Source organism: Pinus tabuliformis, chromosome 8 (assembly GCF_031772625.1).
Source record: "Pinus tabuliformis cultivar Carrire ecotype Pingquan chromosome 8, CPIR1, whole genome shotgun sequence".
Classification (NCBI taxonomy): Eukaryota; Viridiplantae; Streptophyta; class Pinopsida; order Pinales; family Pinaceae; genus Pinus; species Pinus tabuliformis.
In genome coordinates this window covers 2,009,968,297-2,009,993,474 of record NC_142294.1, presented here as the reverse complement: position 1 = coordinate 2,009,993,474, position 25,178 = coordinate 2,009,968,297, and the positions used below count along the sequence as shown (strand labels likewise).

General features: G+C 39.0%; 2 pseudogenes; both read left to right on the top strand.

Moving 5' to 3' along the window:
- LOC149244495 (potassium channel KAT2-like) overlaps positions 1-13,411 on the top strand; it is a 29,010-nt pseudogene extending 15,599 nt beyond the window's left edge.
- A 2,431-nt stretch (positions 13,412-15,842) lies between these two features.
- Positions 15,843-24,753, top strand: LOC149244494 (potassium channel AKT1-like; annotated as a pseudogene).
- The last annotated feature ends 425 nt before the right edge of the window (positions 24,754-25,178 follow it).

Sequence of the window (25,178 nt, the reverse complement as noted above, 5' to 3'; positions counted from 1 at the left end):
GTTTAATAACATATTTCCCCTCACTGAACACCACATCTCGACTATACACAACCTTTCTTGTCACTGAGTTCCAAAGCTTATAACCCTTTAAGCCATCCTTATACACAATACATATGCACTTTTCAGATTTACTATCGAACTTGGTCTGTTTCTCCTTCAGAACATGTACATATGCATCACATCCAAATAACCTCAGATGTGAAAGAGAGGGTTTCTTACCAGTCCATACCTCTTGTGGAGTCTTATCCTCCAATGCTGATGAAGGTGATCTGTTGACCAGGTAACATGTTGTCTCCACCGCCTCTGCCCAGAAATCCTGTCCTAACCTGGCACCACTGATCATGCTTCTCGCCCTTTCCATCAATGTCTTTTTCATTCTTTCTGTGACTCCATTTTGCTAAGGTGTATATGGAGTAGTCTTCTGTCGTGCTACACCACACTTCTTACAGAATTATTCAAATTCCTTGCTACAAAACTCTCCACCGTTATCTGACCTCAACACCTTTATCTTCTTCTCTATCTGGTTTTCCACCAGAGCCTTAAATTCTTTAAACCTATCAAAGACTTCAGATTTCTTCTTAAGGAAATATATTCATGTATTCGTTGAGAAGTCATCTATAAATGATACATAGTACATAGACTTACCCAGTGATGGAACCTTCATAGGTCCAAACACATCACTGTGCACAAGCTCTAATATCTGTTTCGTCCTCTTACCACCAGAGGGGAAACTGAGCCGATTTTGCTTCCCATATACACAATTTTCACATAAATAAAAATCCAAAGAGATATTACTCATACCTTCTACCATACCTTTACAATGAAGTATTCGAAGGCCCTTCTCTCTAATATGTCCAAGCCTTTGATGCCACAGCATGGTCTTCTCTCCAGAGACCACTACATTTTTTGCTCCACTTTCAGGAACCACAGAACTATTGCACCCATCAACAATAGTGCTACCTTGCAACTTGTACAGAGTTCCAGTCCAAACACCCCGCATCAATACTAGTGCCCCTCGAACCATCTTGTAGGTATCTTTCTCGAACACTGTTTTTACACTTGCATCTTCTAGCTTGCTTATAGAAATTAGATTTCTGGCTAATGCAGGAATATGCAAAACACTTGGAAGTGTTATAACTCTTCCACCTTGCAACTTCAACTTTACTTTTCCACGACCAACGATTCTAGCCTTCCTGTCATCCCCCAAGAAGACATCACCACCATCGTATTTCTCATACTCGCAAAACCACTTTCTATGGGGAGTGAAGTGAAAGGATGTACCCAAGTTAATCAACCATGCCTCATGATCTACATGTGTACTTGAAGAATCCAAGTACACATCCCCACCTTTATCTGAGGTATTTTTCGCCTCTGTAGAAGGAGCATCATCAGATCTCTTTCGTTTATCAGGAGCTTTAGATTTACATTCCCTTTTGTAGTGCCCTTCCTTTCTGCATTTCCAACACACCACCTTTACAGGTTTTCCTGGATATTTAGATCTCCCTCTAGATTTAGCTCTCCCACTCGATGACTAATTTTTTATTCTGTTCTGGGACCATCCTCGTACAAACAAGGCATCACCATTCTGGCTCTCCACATTTTTATGTCTCATCTCCTCCATCAGCAACAATGAGACTATTTCATCAAAGTGCAAGGCAGTTGCATTGCTACCTATTCCAATAACCAAACTATCCCACGAATCTGGTAGAGAACACAACAAACTGATGCACTTATCTTCATCTGAAATTTTAATACCAACAAATGCTAACTGACTTACCATAGTATTAAATGCGTTTAGATGCTCGATCACCGAGTCTCCATATTTCATCCTCAGGTTATACAACTTTTTCCACAGGAGCAATTTATTCACTAGAGACTTACATTGGTACAAAGTCCCTAACTTGTCCCACAAAGCCTTTGTTGTAGCTTCCCCTGATACATTTAGCAATACTGAATCTAAGACACACAATCATATTATGCACTTTTCCTTCCTATCCAACTTCTTCCATTCTTCATCGGACACTCCCGTTTGTTTAGTACTCGGATCTACTGCGATCCACTGATCTTTATCCACCAACAAATCCTCCATCTTGAGTTTCTACAACTCAAAACTCTGACAATTAAATTTATCGATCTCTATCTTTCCACTGCTCGCCATCTTCTTTCTCCACCAGAATCGATCTCGAAGATCTCCCACTGAACAGGGTCTACCACAGGCCCGAGCGTAACCCCTCAGCAACAAAGGTGTCCCAACCCAACAGACACAGTCCCTAGGGATAAGTTTTGGCATAGAATAGAAGAACTTGAAATTCATGTGCATTATAGAGCCGCTGTCCATAGACTTTATGAAGAAGTGAAAGTCAAAATTAGAACCTCACTAGGTATTTTAGAAGGATTTAGAAGTGACATTAGAGTTAAGCAAGGTTCCCCTCTATCTCCTACTCATTTTGGTATATATATTAATAAATTGGAAGAGTGGCTAAATCTGCAAGGTGGATATAGTGTTTGGTTTGGGGAGATGGTGTTCGGTCTCCCATTTGGAAAGAATAGAATACAACCTAACAGACAAGTTCCTCTACTAAAATCCAATATATTCTGGTTAACAGGAATAAGTGGCAGTGAACTGAGTGCTTGCCAAGCAGTAGAGGAAAGCATACTCACAGATGTGAATGAGAAGACCATTCTTTTAAGATCTAAGGAATACCAGAACAATTTCTAAGAACGTCCTCAAGCAGTAATTGAATTCTTGCTCAAAGCAGCTTCAACCAAGTCAAGCATCCAAGACTAGTCGCAGTATATAGGGGTCAGAGGGGCCTCGAGCCAAAGCTTCAACTCAGTGTCTAGTGACCTAAGCCGAGTGGTAGGATGCGAGAGGAAAGCCATTCAATCAGTTTGGCAGGCAGGAGAGGCTAGGTGAGACACATAAACAGCGGGACAGAGCGCTTTGCTAGTTGTTCAATAAATGGATGGCTGGGTGCGACAGCAGGCTCGACCAAAAGGGACGGAGTCACTCACTATTCATACGAAGTTTGCAAGGACATCAAAGTTTGCGAGGCTTATTGGACGGTTTCTCATCAGAAGTTACATTCGAAGCAATGGTTGGTTGGTTGCCCCTTGCTGAATTTGCTTCTTCTTCTTCTTCTTCCCTTTCTTATTCTCCTTATCCACTTGGTTACTAGTACCAATAATTTCACCAGGCAAAGAGGAAGAGGAGGAGGAAGAAACAACTGAGGAAGAAGACAAAGGGTCAACTTTATGACTAGCTAGAGGTTGATTTTGTCTAGTTGGAGTACTCGATTGCGGAGAAATCACAACATTTTTAACCAAGGAGGTTGAAAACAACCATACTTGCAAGCCAATGGTAAATCTCAGAAGGGAAAATGTAGCCATATAAGGAGCACCAATATTTCCGAAAGGAGGAAAAGGACTAGGATTCCCATCAAAAGGAATTCCTTGATCGATGGACTCCGGAGTTGTTTCCATATGTCTCAACCTAAGAGGAACTAAGGAGTGACCATGGAGGATGTTATCAGCAGTCAATTAATTTTATTTTAATCAAAATAACATAACAAAACAAAAGAGGGATAATCTAGGCAAAATGATTAGCAAGCAATAGTGAACTGCAATATACTGCCTTAGTCAACCAAGGGCTTAACATACATGCAAGCAATCTCTCTTAATGTTGTGTTCGGTGGATCACAGTGTACAAGGCAGCTAACTTAGTTACCTAAGGATGGGAAGAAACCTAATGTAGTCCTCCCATATATACTCGAAAGTATGTGGAGGCACAATCAGTGTTAACATTGTCTAATGTGAAATTGCACAATGAGAGCATTCATTTATACTTTTCGTACTATAACACTACCCTATATACCTGAAGGTATGTGGACAAGCTATGATATACTTATGTACATGGAATGAGGTATCACACTTGGAATGTATCGTAGAAAAGTTAGTGATAGCTGCTATGTTTAATGACGTTGAAACATGTCTCTAGCCTAGAACCTCTAAATGTTATGTGTTAAGTTACAATTCTCCACTAGGTTAATTCAGATAAATTTTAAGTTGATCTTCTTAATAATTTTCCTTTCAAGGTTCAACATGTGATGTCTTTGAAATTCCTAGAACGCAACTAATATGATAATAATTCTTTCCATTCAATTTGAACAATGAAACCCTTAGCTACTAGGGATAGAGGAATCATATTCTTTTAATCAAAGAACAAAGAGCACATCTAATGCAATTTCCCTAAACTATTCCTATGAGCACACACAAAATTTTTCAATGCACGATGCAATTTTTTCTTTTCAATTCCATTAATTTTGAGATGAACAAAAGGAAACTAATGCACATAAAAGCAATCAATCTTTTTGCAAGAATGAAGACTTTATGACAGTTCCTTTTCAAAATAAAAGAACACTTTTAGGACACTTTCTTTTGAACAAAGATTAATGGACTATAATCTAACTTTGACAATGAATCGATAGTGATAAAGAAATCATTTAAGAAACACTAAACAATCAAGGCCAAAGTAGTGCTAGGAAGAGAAATACAAATTGATTTCAGAGACACGACAATCGTTGATCTTTTAGTAAGAAAAAACATAAGGAAATTTGGGAAAAATCAAGTCAAAGGTGGGATTTTTGACCTAAGGAGGATCAGTGCAGCCCTAAATGGGAGACAGTACAGTTCAAAGAACTATTCTCAAGCCAAGGGTGCTCTATAGCACTCTATCTCTTGACCAAGCTTGCGCTAGTGCCAGAGAGGCCATTATAGGGGCTTTCAAGCACAATTTTAAGCAAAAAACACTTCAAAAAGGCTGAAACAAGATCAATTGAAGCAATTAAAGTCTAAAAGGGTGTACTAGGATGAAGGTAAACTACTCGGAATGATGATCGATCCCCAGTGGGGTCACCAATTTGTTGTGTGGAATTTTTCATCTACGAGTCAACACAATCTCCCTAGGTGGATAGCTACATGTAAAACAATAGAATTAAAGTGTTTAACCTTTTTCCATAAAAGATAAATAAGACAAGAGACCTACTTATTATCTTTTGCTTCCCCTTTGTACCCTTTGTATGGCTCTCATCGCTCCTTCTCGAACTTAATCTGCTCGACAAGTACCTGCAATCATAAACAAAAGATAAAAACCAATGAAAGCAAGAGATCTATCTAATATAAGCAAATGGTATCGAAAGCCTTTACACATATAATAATCATACAAAAGACATGAATATGGGAAAAGGTTTAAACAACTTTATTAAGTAGAAGGAGGAGTTACAACCATTAAGTTTGATCCAATGCTACTCCTCGAGCTTGAGTTCCATCCAACATCACATCAAATGCACAACACTCCGATAGCATAACAATACTTTCTTACAATCTAAAAACTCACACCAATAGTATCTCCTTACAAATTCTCAAACTAAAACCCTTGATCACATAGATGAGTGCTCAATTTATAGGAAAATGGAGGTGGTTTGGTCATAAATGAGGGCATTGAATGGCCTTTCAAACATAGAGTTAGTTACCATGGAGGAAGGGATGAGAGGATACGAGGTTACTTAACTCATTTCCTATCCAATTTCGAGCTCATAGGAGATGATAAGTGTGGTAATATTATAGAATGCTCCAAAGGATAATAATATTCCTAGAACCCTATGAAGAATTCACTCAATCTCACCCAATGCAGGTCAAAGTGGGCCTAAGTGCACTAAAATGCACCCTTACATGGGCCTACCTGCACTAAAGCACATTTAACCCTAACCAAGTGATCCAGATTTAAACAGGAATGCAACAAATTACAGAGATAACCATAAACACAAATATGCAATGGAAATAATCTTTCGTTTCATTAATGTAAAACACTGAGATATGCTTACAAATAAAAAAATGGAAATAAACAGCTAGGGTGATGGTAGCTTATCTCTGAGAAGAGATGTGGTGGCTACATGCCTCTGAACTGTGTTACAATGAGGCTCGAAGGCCTATTTATTGTTGAGAAACAATGGAAAACCCTAAACATCCAAAAACCTAACCCTAGAAGATGAAATGCCAAACTGTGGGCCCCGTTTGGGTAAATTGGTGCATCAACTTCCCGTGGTCGTAACTTTGGCATGCGATCTCTATTTGATGCATACAGTATCTCATTAGAAAGATCTATCTGAGAAATACAACTTTGGGAAGAGCAACATGGTCCATGGACCCATGGACCAATGTTGCTCCCAGTTTTCCCAAAAAACGTCGTTTAGGGCCTCAAAACAGCTCTGGAAGTTTAGGACCCGAAAAACTGCTAAAAATAGTAAATTGTGCTACAATTAAGGAAACTAAAAAGCTGAAAGAAACAATGGTGGGGGTCCAAGTCGACTTGGCAGGTGACCACCAATATCCACCTGGATCATTCCTCCCCCCTTAGGAAGCAATGGTCCCCATTGCGTTGAGTTCATCCATGAGATGAGGAAACTTCTATTGAACTTGGTCCCTGGTGAGCCACTTGCCCTGGTGAAGGATTTGGCCTGCTTTGAGAACTTGATACAGTTGGATGTTCTGCTGGCAAGTGTGCTTGATCTGTGTGTCCATGATCTGATCAGTTGCAGCTTGTTCCAAGAAATCTGGATTTAACTCTGTGGGTGTGAGCTGTTCTACAATGTCGGATGTGTCTAGTAATGGTGGAAAGTATGGTCGAAGGCTATCCACATTGAACACTGGGTGTAGGCCAAGGAATGGGGGAATGTTCAGCTAAAATGAATTGTCTCCCACAGCCTTGGTAATGGTGTAAGGACCATATCGGAATGGTTTGCGTTTCTGATAGGCTCCGGTAAGGCGTTCATTTTGCAAATGCAACTAGACTTTGTCGCCCAATTGAAACTTGTGTGGCACCCGATGTTGATCATGTCGCTGCTTGTACTTGGCATTTGATTTCTCCAGAATGTCATGGACTTGCTGGCAAATATGTTGGATGTGCTCAATGAAGTTGTTTTCCTTATCTGTTTCGGACTGGACATGAGTTGAATCTCCGTGAGTAGCTGCAAATGGCATGGCCACATCAATGGGACATAGTGGTTGGAACCCCAAGCCCACCTGGAAAGGGTTGTGGCCAGTCGAGCTGTGGAGAGCCCGGTTGTAGCTGTGCTGAACATAGAGGAGGCTCTCATCCCATGTGCATGGATGATTTTAGTTGTACATGCATAGAATGTGTACAATCATCTTGTTGACAACCTCTGTCTGGCCATGAGTTTGAGGATGGAAGGTTGTGGACATAGTGAGTTTGGTGTCCAACATCGACCAGAGACTAGACCAAAATGTACTGAGGAAACTGCTATCCCGATTTGAGATGATAGACTGTGGGATCCCAAAGTGCACCCACACTCATTCAAAGAAGAGTTTAGCAGTTGCTTATGCTATGATATTCTTCTTGCAGGCCGCCATAATGGCCATCTTCGGGAACCTGTCGACGACCACAAAAACATAGTCATTTCCATGCTTAGTGGAAGGAAGGCCTGACATGTAATCCATGGAGATGGATTCCCAAGGTACTAGGGGTAGGCAGCAGGGTATAGAGGCCTTGCTTCTTGACTGTCAGTTTGGTAATGGCACAGGCAGTGCATGATCTGATGTACTTCCCGACATCTTGTCGAAGATTCGGCCAATAGAAATACTTTTATAGTACTGCCACCGTTTTCTTGACCCCGAAATTCCTAGCAGCCCGACTGTAGTGTGCTTCCCAAATCATCTTGTCATGCTCGCTTGAAGGAACACAAAGGTGACCCAGGTGGCATAACAGGGCATCCTAGAGGTGAAAATCTAGAACATGCTGACCCTCCAAGAGTGTCTGGTATGTGTGGCCAAAGTTTGGGTCGCTTTTGTAGAGAAGTGGCCAATCAGAAGTCTCATGCCCATAAGAGTTGAGCACGGTGGTTAATGACATGATCGGTGGTCGACTGAGGCAATCTGCAACATTATTGGTGTTGCCCTTATTATACTTGATATTCAAATGGAACTGTTGCAGGTATGTGGACCACTTCTGATGGCGATCATTCTGTAATTCCCTTTGGTCTGTATGAACTGTAGGGGTCAGTGGTTTGTGTCGATGACCGTTTCCTTCCCCAAAATGTAATGTTTCCATTGTCAGCAGGCTTGCACAATGGAATACATCTCTTTGTCATAAGTGGGATACTTCCATACTGTGTCTGAAAGTGTCTCACTATGATATGCGACTGGAAGCCTGTGTTGAGTAAGGACTGCCCCAATAGCATAGTCAAAGGCATCTGTCTCGACCTCAAATGGTTGTTGCAAGTCTGGCAATGCGAGCACTGGTGTCGAGCAGAGGCATTCTTTCAACTCTGTGAATGCCTTTTGTTGAGATTCAAACCAAAAGAATTTTGCTTTTGCTCCTCCCTTGGTGACTTGACTCAAGGGCCAAGTGATATGAGAAAATCCCAACATGAACCTGCAGTAGAAGTTGGAAAGACCTAGAAAGTTGCATAGCTCCATTAGAGTGGTCGGAGAGGGCCAATCCCAAATGACTTGGATCTTGGCTAGATCCACATGCATCCCCTGTTCATCAATAATGTATCCCAGATACTGAACCTGGGTCATGCCAAAAGTGCATTTCTCCAAATTGGCACATAACTTGTGTTGCCGCAGTGTTTAGAGAACTTGTTGGATGTGCTGGAGGTGCTCTTCCCAACTCTGGCTGAAGATCAGGATGTCATCCAAGTATACCACTACAAATGAGTTGGTGAATGGTTGCAAGATGTCATCCATTAGCCTCATGAAGGTTGCAGAAGCATTCGTCAATCTAAAAGGCATAACCAACCATTCAAAAAGGCCCTCCTTGGCTTTGAAGGCAGTCTTCCACACATCGGAGGGTTCGATTGGTACCTCGTGATATCCTGACTTCAAATCGATCTTGCTGAAATATTTTCCCCCTTCAGTTGGTCCAGCAGGTCATCGATCCATGGGATCGGGTACCTATTATGGACAGTGATCTTATTCAGCGCCCAATAGTCAATACAGAGTCTCCAAGTCCCATCCTTCTTCTGTACCAACACGATCGAGCTCCCATGGGGCGATGAACTTGGACGGATGTGACCTTTCTGTAGCAGCTCCTGAATCTACCTCTTGATTTCATCGTTCTCCAGCACGGAGTGCCGATAGATTGGTCCATTAGGTAGTGGCGCACCTGGGGTCAGATCAATGGAGTGCTTGACCTGACAGTGCAGAGGAACCCCTGTGGGGGAGGTGAAGATGTCCTCATACTCCTCCACGACCTTGTCCATCTATAGTTGTTGTGTGGAGGGGCCCTATCTGGAGGTCGTGGCCACCATCTTCTTCTTTCCTTGAGGGCTTATCATCAGGAAAAAAAAATTCTCAGTTTTTGAAATGAGCTTACTGCATTTTTTGGCAGTAACCAAAGAGATGGCAGTAGGCGGTGCTACCTTCGATATCCTGTACAACTTATTTCCCAAAGTAATAATAACAGCATGGGGCCTTGATTCATACACAACATGTCGCTTCCACAAGTATGGTTGTCCAAATAATACATCACAGACTTCAAGGGGAGAAATGTCACAAAATACCTCATACATGAAGGGCTTGATGTTGTATGGAACGCGATAGTACTGGCTCACGCGAAGATCTCGTTGTTGGTGAAGTCACCTGATGGTGTACGGTTGTGGATTGGCTGTGGTCGGTAAGCCTAGCCGCTTCACAACCTCTGTAGAAATGAGGTTCTTTTGGCTCCTGTTTTCGACAATGAACTGTAGCGGGGATCCCTTTACCTACATCTGGGAGTGGAAGAGATGCTCCTCCTCTGGATCTTCGGGTTCATCCTTCTGGATCTTCGTGGTGGAAATGGTAGCATTGGGCTCCGCATCGATAATCTGCTTCCCTTTGTCATTCCTCTTGTCACTTTTGGACTTAGAGTCGGAACATGCATCTGTTTCTGAAACGTTTAGCTCAGCCACTAGTGATTGCTTGGCCTGACACTCACTTGTGTTGTGAGTGGAGCTCTTATGGAACTCACACCATTTTCTTGTGTCCTTTTTTGGCTTTGCGGTACTGTTCTTTGCTTGCAGCTTTGGTGGGTTGTCTTGGGCCACCCTTCCTTGGCTTTTCCCTTTGTTCTGCTATTTGAGGGCACCTTTCCCTTGCTTCGGATTTGCAGATCCAAATTCTCGCTTCTTCTGTTTAAACTTTTGCTCGACCTTGAAGGCATATCGGTATGCCATGCCAAGCGAGGAGATGTTCGGGAATTCTATTTCTTCCTAGATGTACTTGTGCGAAGGGTATGGAAAATATTGGTAAACTCTGGCACGTCTTGGTCCCTTCCCTTCCACACTGTGGTCCACTTTATGTATTGATCCTCATAGCTTTCGACAGGGTAGCACTGCTCCTTGATGGCATCCCGGAATGAATTCTAGGTGGGTGTGGCTGAAAATAGTGAGCCGGTACTTTCATCCTTCTGCTCGCAGTAGGTTTCCCACCAGTCCTTGACGTGGGGGGCTGCTTTGAGAAGAGCGAAAATAATCTTTTCTCGACTGGAAAAATTATGAACAAAAAAATAACCCTCTAGCAGATTTAACCATTTATTGACGACATTTGCATCTATCTGACCCTTGAATATGGGGATTTCAAAATTAACTTGTACCTTAAATGGTGTGGAGTTTCCATAATAACTGTGGGAAGCCGATGCGTCGTGCCTGGGTAGCTGCTGAAGGATCTGGGAAAAGTTTTCCATCACCGCTTTCCTTTGTCGCTTGAGGGCTTCTTCGAGCAAGATTTTGATAGGATCTCCTGCTCCCTCATCTTTCATTTCATTCGCCATGGGAGGCCGTTGTGTTTTGTGAGGCTGGTCTTGCAAAGGTTCAAACATTTCAAGCTCTAACTCCTTATATCTCGACCTCATTGGGGACATGCAAAGAAAAACAGAGAAAAAAATAGACCGCTCTAATACCACTGATCTGGATTCAAACAGGAACAAAACAAATTATAGAGATAACCATAAACACAAAGATACAGCGGAAATAATACTTCATTTCATTAATGTAAAATACTGAGATATGCTTACAAACAAAAAAATGGAAATAAACAGTTAGGGCGATGGTAGCTTATCTCTAAGAAGAGATGTGGTGGCTACATGCCTCTAAACTATGTTACAATGAAGCTCGAAGGCCTTTTATTATTGAGAAACAATGGAAAACCGTAAACATCCAAAAACATAACCCTAGAAGATGAAACGCCAAACTGTGGGCTCCGTTTGGGTAAATTGGAACATCAACTTCTCGGGGTCATAACTTTGGCATGCGATCTTTGTTTGACGTGTACAATATCTCGTTAGAAAGATCTATCCGAGAACTACAACTTTGGGAAGAACAACATCGGTCCAAGGACCCATGTTGCTCCCAATTTTCCCAAAAAAAAACGTCCTTTAGGGCCTCAAAACGGCTCCGGAAGTTTAGGACCTGAAAAATTGCTAAAAATAGTAAATTGTGCTACAATTAAGGAAACTGAAAAGCTGAAAGAAACAATGGTAGGGGTCTAAGTGGACTTGGCAGGTGGCCACCAATATCCACCTGGATCACCAAGGCTGCATTGATCCCTCAAGGAGGCATTTCTAGAGGGCTTCACGCCAGGAAACTTTCAGGGAAGGAGGCATTCAAAGTGATGACTTGTCTAGGGCATGTAGCAACTTGATTAGGGTTTGAGGAGCCCTAATAGTACTAATCTAAATGTTGGGAGTGATGTGCCAAAATGGATCTATAACAAGAAGGTTTGATACATTCCATCCAAACCCTTGGTTAAATGGAAGCTTGCATTTTATAGAGAGATTTCATTTAAAAGTGAAGTGCCTTTTATGAAAATGAGTTTAGTGTTTAATTAGATGTAAAGTTTTTACATTAGTGGATTGGGTGGATCTTGATTATTGATTGGGTCTTAATCTCAAATGTCTTGAAAATTTCTTGATTGCTAAATGGATGTTGATTTTTCAATTTTCAAAACCATGGAGTAGATTATTAGTGTCATTATTTCATGGAATATGCATGAAACCTACAATAAATAGAAATTTCACTCTCCATAAAGCACTATCTCATCAACTTCCTTGGTGACACATGCATATTTGCACATGGTTCATACTTCATGTCTGTTCAACAATACCCTTTCAGGCAGCTATTCTAATATTCACAAGGAAACTTGGGTTAGGGTTTAGTGCTCTTAATATGTTGTGCATCTGGCGTTTAAGGCAGGTCAGTGCCCTATTCTTAAGACTAGAGAAGAAAATCCGACTCAACTATTTTTTCACAAATTATTTTAAGCTTGTTTGTGTAAATTAACACCAACAATTTCATTTTTCTTGAATTTAGTGGAAGGAAGTACTTAATGGAAAATAGTATTCACTAACATAATGAAACTAAAACCATCTTTGCTCACTTGTTAAAGTAACACTTTTTGTGGTTCACTATGTTGGATGTTTTCCATATCTGCTTGCTACTAGATATCATGATCCGAGTAGGACATGGACTGGTGTTGCATTTCCACATTTTATGAAACAAATCCTTTGGATTGACTATATGACTACAATCTATTTTTCCATTACAACTCTGACCACTGTTGGATTGGGAGACCTACATGCTAAAAATACGAGAGAAATGATATTTGATATCGTCTCTAGGTTATTTAATTTGTGTTTGACTGCATACTTCATAAGAAAGATGACAAATTTAATTGTACATGGCACAACCCAGACCATGAAATTTTAAGGAATATATTTTTAATAGATTTGTGTATAGAAAATTTATACTTACATATTCTCTCTTTTCAATGCAAAAATTCTATTTCATATGAGGATTTGGCTTTCATTTTGATTGCAGAGGGACACAATTCAAGCAGCTTCAAGATTTTCTTTTACGAATCAACTGGCACTGCAATTGCAAGATCAAATGTTGCCACATATACGCAACAAGAAGAAACATTAATGATCTTCCGAAGCCCATCCGCACAAGCATTGAAAACTTCTTGGTTTTTCCTATTGTTGATAAAGCGTATATTTTCCAAGGAGTGTCACATGATTTTCCTTTCTAGCTGTTAAGTACTGCCTAATTATGGTAAGGATACCCTATTTTTTGTCTTTGTTAGTGGACTTCAGTACAACAACTTTGAGGAAAAAATAACCTAATAGTCACCTTGTGCTTGGAAGGTTTTAGAGATGAAGGCAGAGTACTTTCCCCCAAAGGATGATGTCATTTTAATGAATGAAGCACCCGCAAATTTTTATGTGCCAGTATCTGGTGTTGTTGAACGTATCTTTTTGAACGTTACAAAGTCTAAAATTTTAGAACTTTTAGGTGTTTCACTTTATTTATTTTGCCGAATGTGTCTTCAAACAGAGAACTACAACAAAGTGTTGTAAATAGTGATGTGAAGGTACAATAACATTGAAATTTTGTTTCATTTTTGTAGGACATACTAGTAGACAAAGACAAGGGTAAAACATAGCAGGAAAAGCTATTTTTTATTAAATGAAAGTGATTATTCATGCTCTTAGTATCTTCTTGTTAGGAGAGTCATTACATAATAAGCATGGATATTAGAATGTTTGTGTATCATCTACAAATAAATTTTGAACAGCCGTTTGTTTCACTTTATGTTTTAGTCACATTGGAAAATTTGAAGTATAGAAATGACATATCTCATTCCAAATGACTTGTTTGTTTTACCCCAGGCATTAGTTGCACATATATTGTTTTGAAATCCCAAAACTAAGTCAGCTGGTTTCTTTATTGTAAACTCGTCTCCCACTGCCATCCAAATTCTTGGGCAGTGCCATATCGAAAATGTTTTTGGAGACGTTGGAGTGCTTTGTTATAGACCACAACCATACACAATCCATACAAAGAGGTTTTCTCAACTTTTGCGACTGAACCGCAATTCATTCATGAATATTGTACAATTTAATAATGCAAATGGAACAAGCATCATGAACAACCTTCTTAAGGTTTGCAAGAAATAATTACGATAAATATGCCGAGTCAAATTACCATAATAGGTTTTTATAGGAATAGGATCAATGAAATGTATTATTGTAATGTCTCGGTTAGTATTGCAGGAAAAATTAACTTCATGTTTATATGACCCTAACAATTGAAATGATTGAAGGACCCAACATTTAGAAAACTTTCAAAAGAGATAGATGAGTTACTAGCAAAAGGAAGAATCGATGTACCTGCTAGTCACTATTTTGTTGCTTCAATAGGGGGTGCACTTCTAATGGAGAAATTATTGAAAAGAGGGATGGATCCTAATGAATTAAACAACAATGGCTACACACCCTTGGTAAATTTCAAAACTAATATGCATTTTGATGAGTAGAGTTTCATGGTCTTCACAACACTTTCTTTATGTTTTTGTGGTTCATGACTTAAGTACATATTTCCATTTGGAAGCATACATTGCTTCGAGTGGGATAACCGATTAAAACTTCCTATTTTGTTTTGTTTTGTTATCAGCACATTGCTGCAGCAAATCGCTTTAAATATTGTGTCAACCTTCTTTTAGAATATGGAGTAGATGTCAAGAGAAAGGGTATATTCTCCCCTCCCTCATGTGCTCGTTAGTTGTTTTCCCAATCAAGCAGTGTGTTTGTTAATATAAACATTTGTTCGAATTTTTTCTCTAAAGTTTAGTGAAATCAACGTCTTTTTTAAATTTCAAACTGTTGCCACCGTTAATAAAATGAATAATTTGACCAGATTATATTTAACATTTCATAAACCTAACAGATGACGAAGGAAATGTTTCTTTGTGAGAAGAAATATTGGGCCAACATAAACTGCTGCCACATTACTTTATAACAAGGGTGCAAATGTTCAGTATGGTATTTTTGGCAATTTCCTCTGCAATGTTGCACAAAATAAGGATTTGGATCTGTTGAACGATTTACTAAGTTATGGGGCAGATATAAATGCAACAAATGGAGATGCGAACACAAACCTCCATGTTTCCATCAGTGATGGATTAACAGAGGTAGTGAAGTATCTTCTGGACCATGGAGAAGACATGAATAAAATAGATTGTAGTGGGGTTGGACACCAAAAGCTTTGGTAGAGCATCAAGGGCATGAAGAAATATAGGAATTATTTCCAGAAAAATCTTAGTCAACGTATTCAAACCTATGTTTATCTATCAAAGATTCAAGTGTCCCATCGAGCCTAGATGAGAAAAATCATGGGAGATCCGAACCCTTCAAGATATGCAAAGGAAAATGGCATTCATCATTTTATAAATATAATTTCCACTCCACCTAATGGATTGCAGAGGAAAATGGTTACTAATTTTGACAATTATCTTTTCGGTATAGTCAAAATGCCTTCCAAAACCAATCCTAGTGTTAGTGCCACCAATCATCCAATTAAGTGTTCCTGCTGGACAAACCTTTGTCTTCCTAGAAGAGTGACGATCCACATGCATCAGGCAATTTACATCAAAGCAAATAAGAAACTAGGGAAAGTGATACTCTTTCCAAATGCAATTCAGGAGCTACTGAAAATTGGTGGTAAGTATTTATTTTATATATGAACTCATAATTTCACGAGTTAAGATTTCCTATAATATTCGAAGTTCGAGCGCTACAGAAGAACTTCAAATTAGCCATTCACAAAATGTTGTTCTCGCAGGTGAAAAGTTTGGTTATTTGACTATGAAAGTTGAGTGAAGATTCTGCAGAAATAGATTTATTAACCTTATAGTTGAAGAGTTTTAAAGTTGCGTGTTCGTGTTGGTTGCTGCATTGGTGAAGGACTAGTGTTATATGTGAGTTGGAGTGTTGGTATATGTTGGGGTATATGACCATGGTATGTGCTGGTGTATTCTTTAATGTGAATTCGTTGGAATGAAGTCTCCTGTACTGTGCATTGAACTATTTGCATTGAGCTTGGCTTGGTTTTGATGCACTGAGTGATTTCGACTATACCTAAGATTGTGTGTTGAAGTTGAAATATGCGATGGAATGTTGAGCTATCCTAGCCTCTCTTGAAACCTGTGCATTGGTGTGTTGTTCAAAATATGTGCGCTGGTCCTTTTATTAAGTGTTGGTTTCTCTTCTTAGAACCAATCCCCTATGCATTTGGTTGAACGATGATATTTTCTTTGTGGGTAGTTTCTGTCATGATATATTGTTAAATGTTGTGTGGTATATGTGGTATGAATGCTGGTCATTTTTGTTGGGATCCGAGGGTGAAGTACTGACCTTGTATACTTTCCGGAGCTGCGTTGAATGTTCTCTCTGCTTTGAGCACTTTGTTAGCATTGGTTGGAACCTGGAAGTCAAGCTCGTTGGAATGGTGCACGCCATAATGACTTTTTATGTATGATGGTGAATGGTTGAAGTGTTGATTATAGTGCGTTGCTTAGTATGTACGTTAGTCGAAACTCTAGTGCGTTGGTAATTAAAGTTGCTTGCTGTCAATTAAAACTCTGTGTTCAAGACCATTCCATATGGCCATGTTCTACTCTAGTATGTGCGTTGGTGGAATGAAGACGGAAGTTTATTTGTGATATGTGCATCCATGTGTGGTGCTCTCCACAAGGTGCATTTTTTGAATTGGTATATGCATTGGATGCGTTGGGCACATATATGGGCATTTTAAGATGATCATTCCATTTAGCAAAGCCGATCATTGCTTCATTCATTTTATTAAGGAGGTCATTTTTGCATTACTTATATAATAAGTTATAATAAGTCATTGGCTGATGTTGGTTCAAATATGCCTCTGCGTGTGGGCCAAGGCTTCAATATATCTCCACATATGAGAAGGTTCCAAACATTCCCACCAAACCCTTGGTTAAATGGAAGCTTGTCTTTTATAGAGAGATATCATTTTAAATTTGAGTGTTTTTTATTAAAATGAATTTAGTGTTTAATGAAATGTAAATTTTTTACATTAGTGAATTAGGTGGATCTTGATTATTGATTGGGTCTTAATCTCAAAAGTCTTGGAAATTTCTTGCTTGCTAAATGGCTAGTTGATTTTTCAATTTTCAAATCCATGGAGTAGATGATTAGTGTCATTCTTTCATGGACTATGATTGAAACATACAATAAATATAACTTTCACTGTCCATAAAGCACTATCTCATCATATTCCCTAGTGACATAGGTATAGTGGCACATGGTTTATACTTGATGTATGTTCAACACTACCCTTTCAGGCAACTAGTCTAGTATTCATAGTGAAACTTGGGATAACTTTCAGTGCTTTTAATATGTTGTGCCTCTGGCATTTAAGTGATCTTTTCTCAAGACTAGAGAAGAATATCTGACTCAACTATTTCTTGACACGCTATGTTAAGCTTGTTTGTGTAAGTTAACACCAACAATTTCATTTTGCTTGAATTTTGTGGAAGGAAATATTTAATTTCAAATAATATTTATCAACATAATGAATCTGAAACCATATTTGCTTAACTGTGCAGGTAACACTTTTTTGAAATTCACTCCGTTGGATGACTTTCATATATGCTTGCTTCTAGATATCATGATCCAAGTAGGACATGGATTGGTGCTGCATTTCCACATTTTATGAAACAAAGCCTTTGGATTCGTTGTATTACTACAATCCATTTTTCCATTACCACTCTGACCAGTGTTGGATGTGGAGACCTGCATGCGGAAAATACGAGAGAAATGATATTTGATATCATCTACATATTATTTAGTTTGGGTTTCACTGCATACTTGATAGGAAACATGACAAACTTAATTGTACATGGCACAAGCCAGACCATGAAATTTGTAAGGAATATATTTTTAATAGAATTGTGTATAGAAAAGTTATACTTACATATTCTCTCTTTTCGATGCAAAAATGCTACGTCATATGAGGATTTGATTTTCATTTTGCTTGCAAAAGGACACAATTTAGGTAGCCTCAAGATTTTCTTTTAGGAATCAGCTGCCACAACAATTGCAAGATCAAATGTTGGCACATATGTGCTTGAAATTTAAGACAAGAGGGATTGCAACAAGAAGAAACATTAAATGATCTTCTGAAGGCCATTTGTACAAGCATTGCAAACATCTTGGTTTCTCCTATTGTTGATAAAGCGTATCTTTTCCAAGGAGTGTCACATGATTTTGTTTTGTTAAACACACACATGGCAGCAACAAATATGATAGATAAAACATGAGAGTGCATTTTTTATTAACAAAACATATACATTTGTAGTACATGGTTTGACCTTTGGGTTCCACATCCCAAGGTCTCTTGGACTTAGATTGTCTATTCGGCTTCCACACTAACCCATAGAGGATTAGGTGTCCAACATTCCCCCCCTTATTCCGAAGGGTTATGTATGAGTCCAAGAAAAGAGTTGTAATATAGAATGTGCAAAAATGCATGGCAACACTAGGCTGAATGTGCTCTCTGAAATGTTGGTATAAAGGGTGGTGGTTTAAGGATGACCACCAACACTGGAACGAATAGTGCAGTTCCCAGAACTCTTCCAATTCTGGCATGAAGCTCAAGTCTTCTACTAGAGGAAGTGTTCCTCATGTTTTGAAGAGGGAAACCTTCAACCATGAAAGGGAGGTCTCACACCGCATAAACGGAGGACTTCAACCTGAAAAGGGAAGTCTCAACCTATGATGGTTTAAGGATGACCAACAACTATGGAATGCTTAATGTAATTCCTGGAACTCTTCCAAGTCTCGCAAGAAGATGAAGTCTTCTGCTAGAGGAGGCATCCCCAACTCTATTCCTGGATTCTTCCTAAACTCGCAAGAAGCTCAAGTCTTCTCCTAGAGGAAGTCTCCCAGATTACCGACTGAAGGCATGCTCACAAGCATCTTTGTCTCTGGCTACAACTCTAAAACTGGTGTGACAGGTTGTGTCTCACGCTCGCTTGATGTGGCTTTGAAGCTTGTAGATGACCATCATTTCCCCCCTATGAGATACAAGGTGAGATGATGGAGAAAACTCAACTGCAAGACTCTTCAATACTTTTGAACAAGTTCTGACATGTGACTGAAATATCTTCTTGACTGTTGATGCCCATTGCCAAGAAGCGATCCATCCAAGATGAATCTTTGTTCTTGCAGGAGGTTTGTTTTTGAAGCATCTATTTGAAGAATGATTGGTTTTATGACAATGCTTACATGGATGAAGATCAAAATAGTGATCTTTTAGATGGCCAACTCGGTCACACTGTTGGCATTTCACAATATGTTGTTGTTGATGTTGCTATGGAAGAGGGGTAGAATCTGGAACACCTGAAGGTGAACTGTCATGAGGAGGAGGTGAAGATGAACCGTCTTGAAGAAATCCAACACTTTGAAATTGGATTGGCTTGGAGTAGTCTGGAATATGAAAGGACATGTCCTTGTCATATCCAAGGCAAGTTTTGTGCTTGTTGTGGAGAAGCTCTTCCCAAGGTCTGATGATTGGCTTGGGAAGTGTAGGCTGGACTTCTAAATCTGCATTCACATCTGATCTTGAATCAGCCTCAACTTTACTGTCCTCATTATTTTCTGCATGTTGATGGGAGTCAATTTCTTATTCAAAAGGAGAATTGTTCTGAACAGAAACAAGTTCAGAATCATGACGATACTTCTGTAACTCCTCTTGTTGTAGTTGTGATTCTAGCTGCAGAAACTCTATCTTTTCATGTGCATTTTGCATACATGTTTGAATGTCTGAAAGAGAGGCTTTGTTAATTTTGACTGTGCTGTTAGCAGTGGACCTTATTATAGTTTTCAGTAACTCCAATAAGCCATGAATTTTCACCATTATTCAACCAAACAAATGGGAAAAGTGTTAAGAAACCAAATGCACAATGTTGTTGCAATTCTGCACCAGAACAATATGCCAATAAAAAATAGTAAACACCAATTTGTTGCAGTACAAAATGATAATGCTCAGAGAAATAAAATGGGAAATTGGTGATGAATATTTTAAGGATTGTTCTTCAATAATAGACTCAAGCTACAAAAGGGCTTATCAAATTGATTGTTTTAATAGGAAATACTATCTCCAAAAATATGGTTCTCCTTCACCTATAAGCAACTCAACTATGAATATGATGTCAAAGACAACTTTAAAATGCTCTTCTACTGAGGATTGCTAGGGCCTTTTCTCCACTCGAATAACCTTTCTCTCTAAGTTCATTCGACACTGCAACTCTTATGCATGTTGGCAACTCCATTGTTTGACCCAGCTTAACGAACCATCAAGTGTTCTTGTCAGATTATTATACAATGCAAGATATTTTGACATGAACTAAGTTATACCAATATAATGAAGTGAATACACAACATATAATGGATTCAGCCAAGACCGATTCCAAGAATACAAAAAGGTGCGATTACAATGGAGAATAAAACTCACAAGAACCACTATGGAAACGACGTAGAGGATATTCAACTGTCCCTAATCAATCTTGAACAACAAGATTATTTTACCAGTAATATATAACTTAAGTCGATCATTCAAGGCACAATGAGGATGCGAGGAACACTAATTGATCATTATGGATTTTTCCAAAATGAGATCATCTCCTGGTCGATTATAATGTGAAGCCCACTAGTGAAAATGTCCAAAAATTAGATCGGACACTAAATTCCGAGAACCAGTAAGAAAAACACTATTATACATGGCATGCAGATGGAACTTTGGTATTGGATACATTCCACTTGAAAAGGCTGCCAAAGGACCACCTTCATAAGTAATAATAAGAGTCCAGGCCAATTTGTAATTACTGTTTATGTACATACCTTGCCTAGATAAAATAACTATGTGCCTTTTTTTCTGCCTTGAACCTCCTTCACCATACAGATCATTCCACTGAAGTAGCTCTGTCATATTTGCAAACAATAGATCCTAGTTCGAGTCTCTCAGCTCTCTCCAAAGGAATTTTGTGGGTCATTTGCAGGTGAAGACACCATGGTGAAGGTTTATCCCACTGTAAGCGAGGAGTACAAGGCTGCCCTTGACAAATGCAAGAGGAAGTTCCGAGCTCTCATTGCAGAGAAGAACTGTGCGCTGATCATGGTTCGAATCACATGGCACAACGATGGGACTTACGATGTCAAGACCAAGGCCAGAGGGCCCTTCGGGATGATGAGATATGGGGCGGATGATGAGATATGGGGCCGAGCTTGCCCACGGTGCTAACAGTGATAAGAATCCTTGCTGCAAGAATCAATCCGAGGAGCTTCAAGACCATAAAGCCATACTCATCAACGCACTGATCATATAGTGAAGGGGTTTCACACTCAAGATTTCGCGTAGGTGACAACTCAAATTTGAACAGGAACTAAGCCAACTTAGACGTTGTCAAGATAAAAGGAGGCATACACTTATGAACAAAACCAGTGCGATGTTATTTTTCCTGAAGACAGGAATACTATGTTTTCCGTTTCATCGGTCCACTGCATGACCTGGATGGCCACACAATCTTAAAATATCGGCAAACAAGTGTATATCCACCCTCAACTTGGTGTTCTCCATTGTGATTACCATCTGCACGATATGTGAACAACCCAAGGTATTAGCAAGGGACATTACTTCGACCTCCCAACCTTCGTGCGAGAATATTGTGGCCGTGATTATTTGCAATGGTCCCCCAATCATCCTGATCCCTCCTTCCAGAGCAGAGTACATATCATTTCCAGCAGATGGTAATCCATTCAACGAATCCACATGCACCAAGTAACAATACTGAGAGACAGGTTCTCGAAAGAGTACTTTGGATTCCCGTCTTCCCTAATTCTCTCTAGCTAGGCCAACAGATGACATTCCATCCCACCTCTACTCTTGTGAATCCTCAAACTGCTCTGCATTTCTTTCACTCCATCATTACCAATTTGTTTTCACGGAGAAGTAGCCACAGACGTTAGGTAAGACAAAGAATTTCATAATGGAAAAGCTGCCAGAGGACAATCCAACGTTCAACCGAATGTAGGCGGAGGAGGCGGTATAGGTCGGGCATTAACCAAACTGCAACAGCTTATGGTGGTATGGGAGGTGGTGTTTCAAGATGTTGAGCAGATAGAGAATAACATCAATAGCGCTAAGAGAAGGCCAGCCAGCACAAGGTCAGACGAATTGTTGTCCAATGCAAAATCTATAATAGAAAACGTCCCTCACAACAAGAAGAAAATAGATTTCTGATAAAGGCCAAATTAATGGAGCGTTAGCTCAAGTGCACATTGAAAACGCTCAGGTTCAGGCAAGAATGAACACATGAAGAATAATGGACATGAATATCTTCGAGAGGCAGCACATAGGAAAAACTGACAGGTACTGAGAGCAGTGTATTGGGGTGGTTCACAAAAGTCAAGGTATGGTATAATATTCAACTCTCGACCAACTCATTCAACAACAGAGATTTGATAGAGATGGAAATCTAGAATAGAGATACAGGATTGACATGTATAAAAAGGCCACCGAAAACAAGTAGCTCACAGTTGAGCAGGGTAAGAGATCGCCTGCTCTGATACCATGTTAAACACACACTTGGCAGCAACAAATATGAAAGATAAAACATGAGAGTGCATTTTTTATTAACAAAATATACATTCATAGTACATGGTTTGAGCTTTGGGTTCCACATCCCAAGGTCTCTTGGACTTAGGTTTTCTATTTGGCTTCCACACTAACCCATAGAGGGTTAGGTGTCCAACATGTTTTCCAGCTGGTAAGTATTGCCTAATTATGATAAGGATACCCTATTTTTTGTCTTTGCTAGTGGGCTTAAGTACAACAACTTTGAGGAAAAAATAACCTAATAGTCACCCTATGCTTGGAAGGTTTCAGAGATGAAGGCAGAGTACTTTCCCCCAAAGGAATATGTCATTTTAATGAATGAAGCACCCGCAAATGTTTATGTGTAAGTGTCTGGTGTTGTGGTAGGTATCTTTCTGAATGTTATAAAGTAAAAAAATTTAGAACTTTTAGGTGGTTCACTTTATTTCTTTTGCCGAATGTGTCTTCAAATAGATAACTACAAAAAAGTGTTGAAAATGCTAATGTGGAGCTACAATAACACTCAAATTTTGTTTCATTTTTCAAGACATACTACTAGACAAAGACAATGGTAAAAGTTAAAACAGAGCAGGCAAGCTAATTTTTATTAAATTAATGTGATTATTCATGCTCTTAGTATTTTCTTGTTAGGAGATTCATTACATAATAAGCATGAATATTAGAATGTATGCATCTCATCTACAAATAAATTTGGGACAACCGTTTGTTTCATTTTATGTTTTAGTCACATTGGAAAATTTGAAGTGCAAAAATGACATATCTCAGTCCAAATGAATTTTTTGTTTTACCCTAGGCATTAGTAGCACATATATTGTTTTGAAATCACAAAACTAAGTCAGTTGGTTTCTTTATTGTAAACTTTTCTCCTACTGCATTCCAGATTCTTGGGCAGTCCCATCTCGGAGATGTTTTCGGAGACATTAGAGTGCTTTGTTATAGACCACAACCATACACAATTCATAGAAAGAGGATTTCTCAACTTTTGTGATTGAACCACAATTGATTCATGAATATTGTACACTTTGATAATGCAAATAGAACGAGCATCATGAACAATATTCTTAAGGTTTGCAAGAAAGATTTACGATAAATATGCTGAGTGAAATTACCATAATATGTTTTTCTAGGAATAGGATCAATTAAATGTATTATTGTAATGTCTTGGTTAGTATTGCAAGAAAACTTAACTTCGTGTTTATATGACTCTAGCAATTGAAGCGACTGAAGGACCCAACTTTTGGACAACTTTCAAAAGAGATAGATCAGTTGCTAGCAAAAGGAAGAATGGATGCACCTCTTAGTCTCTGTTCTGTTGCTTCAATAGGGGATGCCCTTCTAATGGAGCAATTATTGAAAAGAGGGATGGATCCTAATGAATCAAACACCAATGGATGCACACCCTTGGTAAATTTCAAAACTAAAATTCATTTTGATCAGTAGAGTTTCATGGCCTTCACAAAACTTTCTTTATGTTTTTGTGATTCCTAACTTAAGTACATCTTTTCATTTTAAGCCATACACTACTATGAGTGGGATAACTGATTAAAACTTTCTATTTTTTATTCTTTGTTATAAGCACATTTCTGCAACAAATGGCTTTAAAGATTGTGTCAACCTTCTTTTAATATATGGAGCAGACATCATCAGAAAGGGTATATTCTCCCCTCCCTCGTGCACTCATTAGTTGTTTTCCCAATTAGGCAGTGTTTTTGTTAATATAAAAATTTGTTCTAATTTTTTCTCTAAAGTTCAGTGAAATCATCATGTTTTTTAAATTTCAAACTATTGCCACTATTAATAAAATGAATAATTGATGGGATTATATTTAACATTTCATAAAACTAACAGATAAAGTCGAAAGTGTTCCTCTGTGGTAAGCAATATTGGGCCAACATAAACTTTTTGCCACATTACTTTGTGACAATGGTGCAATCTTTAGGAGGGTATGGTTGGTAGTTTCCTCTGCATTTCTGCACAATATAGGGATTTGGATATGTTGAATGATTTACTAAGATATGGAGCAGATATAAATGCAACAAATAGAGATGGGAACACAACTGTCCATGCTGCCATCAGTGATGGATTGACAGAGGTAGTGAAGTATATTCTAGACCATGGAGAAGACATGAATAAAACAAATTGTAGTGTGGTTGGACACCAAAAGCTTTGGTATAGCTACAAGGGCATGAAGAAATATGAGAATTATTTCTAGAAAAATCTCAGTCACCTTATTCACACTTATTTTTATCTATCAAAGATTCATCTGTTGCAACGAACCTAGATGAGAAAAATCATGCGGAGATCATGAACCCTTCAATATATGGAAAGGAAAATTGCATTTGTCATTTTATAAATACAATTTCGACTCCACCTAATGGATTGCAGTGGAAAATAGTTACTAATTATGAAAATTCTCTTTTTGGTATAGTCATAATGCCTTCCAACTCCAACCCTAGTGTGTTACGATATTCCGACACATAGGAAATAGTTAAGTACAACTTGGTCTAGTATAGAGTTAGGTATAGAGTTAGGTAAAGTGTGTTTCTTTACCTTGTACATTTTGTAACTTACAATCCGAGGGTCACGATATGTAGTGATCTGACAGTTCATTCTCTCCTCGGTATTACCGACACTTGA